We start from the raw sequence: 6,000 nt of genomic DNA, 5'->3' as shown, positions 1-6,000 counted from the left end.
TTTAATTCAGACGCTGTTTATATACACGGTGATAATAAGGAACTCGCCTTACCTAAAAACACACAGTGCCACTTCTTCATCCCCGTGCTGCTCTCTCTCCTTAACTACCCCACTTCCACCCTCCCCCCAGAAAAGATGGCTTTCAGAGGGGGCTTAAATTTTCAGTAAGTGGGACATTTAGCTGTGCTTATTTTGTCTGAAAGATTTTGTCCTTTATCTTATACCCAGAACCTCACTAATGCTTTTCTACTGTTCAAAGTGTTCAGGTCCCTTTAAAACATGTTATAAACATTTATTTAAAATATGTTAAAAAGTATAAAGGATAATATGAGAAACATCTCTATATCCAAACCCGGGCCTCCTCCCTACCAGGTCAAAACTAGGCTGAACTGGGTGCTTCTTTATCTCTATAATCTTTATACTTTTACTACTTGTTTGTACTGCAGAACAAAATATAGCGTTATACCATGTTTTAAATTTTCTAAACGTTATCACGCTGTAAGTCTTTTTCTTAAGGAAGTCAGCACAGCAGTGACTCGCTTCTTTCACCAAATATTTATAAGCTTCATTCACATTCATGTGTGTACCTCTAATTCCTTCATTTTTGGGGCTATAGGTATAAAAATTTGTCATGAAAATACTCCAATTTATTTATTTATTCTCTTGTTATTGGATATTTCTAATTTTTGCTCTTACAGACGCTATTCCCATATCTTGCTGTTACATGGCTCCCTGTACACACGTGCAAGAGAAGGTTTTTTCCAGGGCAGTGGTCTCTGGACTTCTTGGCTCATATACTCCCTAAGATAATTTTGGAAAAAGTATGCATCTCTTTCCACATTTTTAAGTTTGGCGTCTAAAATTTTTTATCACAAGTTTAAATATTAGTTTGAACCCTATGAATTTGCCATATTTTTAGGTTGAAAATGCTTGAATACTAACAATTTCATAGGGTTCGAACTAATAGTTGCAAAGAATGTCATGTCTGATTGTTATAAATATCCTTTAAAAATAAAACTATTCCTTCACTATTTAAGATGTGTCCAATGGGATCTAAACATCATAGTATTTTGATACTTGCTAGTGTCCACTTTTTTTAAATTTTTTATTTTTTTGCTTATTTTTTTATTGAGTTAATGACAGGTTACAATCTTGTGACATTTCAGTTGTACATTATTGTCTGTCAGTCGTGTTGCAGGTGCACCCCTTCACCCTTTGTGCCCACCCCCCACCCCACCTTTCCCTGGTAGCCACTAATCTGTTCTCTTTGTCTACATTTTTAAATTCCTCATATGAGTGGAGTCATACACAGATTGTCCTTCTCTATGTGGCTTAGTTGACTTAACATAATTCCCTCAAGGTCCATCCATGTTGTTGTAACTGGGATGATTTTGTTCTTTCTTATGGCTGAGTAGTATTCCAATGTATATATGTACCACATCTTCTTTATCCAATCATCTGTTGATGGGCACTTAGGTTGCTTCCACGTCTTGGCTATTGTAAATAATGCTGCAATGAACACTGGGATGCATGGGACTTTTGGAATTGCTGACTTCAAGCTCTTTGGATAGATTCCCAGTAGTGGGATGGCTGGATCGTATGGTAGTTCTATTTTAGTTTTTTGAGGAATCTCCATACTGTTTTCCATAGTGGCTGCACCAGTTTGCATTCCCACCAGCAGTGTATGAGGGTTCCTTTTTCTCCACAATCTCTCCAACATTTGTTACTATTGCTATTGTCCACTTTAAAAATGCTCAAACTCTTCTTTGAGAGACCAAAATTTTATGTAACTAATTTTTTTCTCATTTATCTTATGTTTCCATTCCACTTAGCTCATAAAACCCCTGTTAAAATGTTTTTTATTCAAAGTCTTTTATTGCTCTCTCAATCATGTTTTTCTGCAATAAAACTGTATAAATTGAAATATTAATGTTGTAAAGCTGCTTATGAGAGTAAGGCTTTAAGTGTTAAATTTTTCTTTTACTTTTTCTTATGACAACAAAAATTATTAGTATGCATTTGACCAAAGCAACATAAATGTAACAAAGATTTTGATAAATAATTATTATACTTAAAAAGTGGAACTTGATTGGAACTCAGCACAATATGGTTGATGGGGCTTTTTTGTTTTCAATTAGACATGGGTGAATGTTACTCATGTCTTGGGAGAGGCAGGATTCAGCATCAATTCTATCCTTATTTTCTATCATAGACGTGAGTTCTGAGCAACTGTGCTCAGAATAGATGAATGATAGGAATGAACAGATAGGAATAGAAAAGTTTATTGTTTTTTGAGGAAGATTAGCCCTGAGCTAACATCTGCCTCCAATCCTCATTTTTGCTGAGGAAGACTGGCCCTGAGCTAACATCATGCCCATCTTCCTCTACTTTATATGTGGGACGCCTGCCACAGCATGGCTTACCAAGCGGGGCCATGTCTGCACCTGGGATCCGAACCTGCAAACCCCGGGCTGTCGAAGCGGAACGTGCACACAACCGCTGCGCCACCAGGCTGACCCCCCAGGAATGGAAGATTTTTAAAAGCAGTATTTCTTAATTCCATGAACTTTTCCCAAGTTACACCAAATTCACCCAAAGTCACATAATGATCTTAGAAAATCGTTTATGATGCTGTGTCACTTGACGGTTTGATTGAGTTCCCTCCAGTTTCGCTAACAACAAAGAACTGGAAATCACCTGCCTGAGAAGTCTTCAGAGTCATCTTCTTGCTCAACTTTTGAGAAGGACACCAAAAAGACTTTATTAGGATTTTCAAATGATAACGAAGATCACTTTCACGTAAAAGCATCTTTTAAGACTCAATGTACTCAGAAAGATTTGGAGAAATTAAAATATTATTAATTTCAGTACATCATACAATTTCAATACATTGAATAAAATAGAAAATGATCTTCTATCATGTATTACTATGTGTTATCATGTCAAATTAATCATCCAAAGCAGACTTGCTTTCTGTCAGACAGCATCGGATTTCGTTTTCCAGTTTGATAGCTATGTTAATTTGCTTCTTTGTAACAGCCACCTCACTTCCGAATTCATGTAACTCATGTAACTGAGCTCCTATAACTCGTATAAGTTGATCCTGTTTCCACACAGATGACTTTTAAAAGACAAGTGTAATTCCCTGGACTTAATAGTATTTATCAGGTGTGGCAGGTCACATGATTTGTTCACAATGATTAATTTCCTCCCCACCTTTGCCATCCTTCCCGGTAGACAGAGAGCATTTCCCCACCCCGTTGACATTGAACTTGGCCGTGGGACTTGCTCTGGGTAGCTGAAGGTGAGCGATGTGGGGTATGCTGTACTGAGCAGAGTTTTGAGAGGTGCTGCAAGGTCCCACCGGCCCTCTGGCTCCTGCTCTCCATCACAAAAGCAGCGTGTCCCCGAGGGTGTCTGCTTCCTCAGCCTGGGTCTTGGAATGAGAGCATGTGAAGAGGACCCACACCCAGAGTGAGAAGAGGATGGAGCTGCCCACGGCCAGGAGCAGGGCTGCAAGACCACAGACTCCCAGCTGCCCCGCCACACTGGAGTAAATATTTGTAGTTGCAAGCCCAGCCTAGGGAGAGCTGACCAACACCCTCTTTTAATGGCAACATCCAATACCCTGAGCAAACCGGGCCCTGACTTTTTAGCAACCAAAGCTTGTTTACAAATAAAGCAGTGTTCCCAAGTTAAAGCTCAGAAACACGTGAGGCCCACTCTTGCGACCAGCCGTCGTCCAGCCCTGTCCGTAGAAATATTACCCACTATGCCCAAGTACGTGCAAATAGACTTAAATGATAAAAATCACATTTTATTTTGAAATAGTTTGACTCATAAGGAGTTGCAAAAATAGTACAGCGTTCCCATAGCCCATTCTCCAGATTGCCCCCATAAGAGCATTCCGCAGAGCCAAAGTGGATTATTAAAGCAAGAGATGAACATCGGGACAATGCTACCAGCTTGACTACACACCTTATCTGGATTTGACGATTTTAAAACTGCACAATTTGTGTGTGTGTGTGATTCCACAAAATTTAGCACATGTATATCAAGTTTCCATATAAGCCAGGTCTATTTCTAGGCTCTATATTCTATTCTGGTGACCTATTTTTCGATCCTCACGCCCAGAGTTAATGCTTACATCAGTTACTGTAACTTTGTAAGCCTTGAATTCTGAGAGGCAATTTCCCCCCCACTTCTCTAGAAGTGTGGACTATGCTTGACTCCTTGCAAAAGTCTGAATTTTAGACTTATCTTGTCAAATAAAAATCTTGTTGAGATTTTAATTGGACTTGAATTGAATGTATAGCCTAATTGGAGAGGAATGCCTATCTTAGTGCTTAGTCTTCCTACCCACGAAGTTGGTATAATCCATCCATTTATTAAGCTCTTGTTGTTGCTCTTTAGTCTGAAGTATTCCTGAATTATCTTGGGATTTTTCTCAACAATTTTAATACTTTCTCATTCACTGGTGATTTTGACTAGCCTCTACTTCTCCCTGACAATTTTTTTTTTGATGAGGAAGATTGGCCCTGAGCTAACATCTGTTGCCAATCTTCCTCTTTTTTTTTTTTTTGCTTGAGGAAGATTGTCCCTGAGCTAACATCTGTACCAATCTTCCTCTATTTTGTAAGTGGGATGCCTCCCCAGCATGGCCTGATGAGTGGTGTGTATGTCCTCACCCAGATTGGAACCCACGAACCCCAGGCAGCTGAAGTAGACCTTGTGAACGTCACCACTATGCCACCAGGTCAGCCCCTGGCAAATTTTTACTTAGCCTTGAAATCTTGGCTCAAATGCCACCTCCTCTGGGAAGACTTCCTCCCTTGCTCCTGCCACGCAGAGTATTTGGCATGTACTTGGAGCAAATATTTACTGATTGCTTGCTATATGCCAAAGAATTGTGCGAAGCACTCTCTGTCCTCTACCTCATATAATCTTCAGAGCAACCTTTCGCAAGCAGTTAGTGTTATTATCTCCATTTGTGAAAGAATAAGCTCAGAGAGGGCAACTTGTCTAAGCCATACAGTCAGGAGGAGACAGAGGCAGGATATGAAACCAGGTAGCGTGGCTCTGGAGCCCATGGTGGAACCACATATACACCATGTTATACAAGCAGTCATATTACTGGACTGAAGCGGTTTGCTTGCGTTCATTCACACATCCCAGAGGAAAAAGTTTTGAGTGCACACACTGGATCAGGCACTGTAAAAGGTGCTGGCCGGACAGACGGTGATGAATAAAAGACGTTAAGTAAAAATCACATCAGTAGGGGCCAGCCGTATGGCTGTGGGGTAGTAGTTAAGTTCGTCTGCTCTGTTTTGGCCGCCAGAGGTTCACAGGCCTGGATCCTGGGCACTGATCTAGCACCACTCCCTAAGCCATGCTGTGGTGGCATCCCACACACAAAATAGAGGGAGACTGGCACACATGTTAGCTCAGTGACAATCTTCCTCAAGCAAAACGAGGGAGATTGTCACAGATGCTAGCTCAGGGCCAAATGTTGCCCCCCTCCCAAAATCACACCAGTAATATATAGGTACAAATCGTGCTAAATGGGGGTGGGGTGGTAGGGAAACCAGGTTAGGTGAATGAGAACTACACAGAGGACAGGGAGGCTCAGGAGGTCTGCGGGGATGTGTGTCCTTAGTAGAGGTCACAGGAAGAAACCAATGAATTTGACTTAGGATGTGAGTTGGAAATACGGAGATCTGGGCCTCGGGCACCAGGCCTGGGCTGAAGACAGAGGGTAGTAATCACCAAGGAGCCGGCTTAACCCACAGGCAGGGGTAAGACTCCCCAAAGGAAAGCTGCAGAATGAGAAGACGGGCAGGCGGAGGAGGAGAAGGGAGGAGAGAAGGAAGTGATGGATAGAGGTGATGGAGTCTGCATCCTTGTATTTCCAGCGCTCAGCACAGTGCTTAGCACAGAATGGGTGCTCAGAACCTGTTTGCAGGCGGGCGGCCGAATGAATGAGCAACCCTCTTCGTGTAG

This window comes from Equus asinus, chromosome 13 (assembly GCF_041296235.1).
Source record: "Equus asinus isolate D_3611 breed Donkey chromosome 13, EquAss-T2T_v2, whole genome shotgun sequence".
Lineage (NCBI taxonomy): Eukaryota > Metazoa > Chordata > Mammalia > Perissodactyla > Equidae > Equus > Equus asinus.
The sequence above is the reverse complement of the archived record's forward strand: the minus strand, read 5'-3'. Positions refer to the sequence as shown.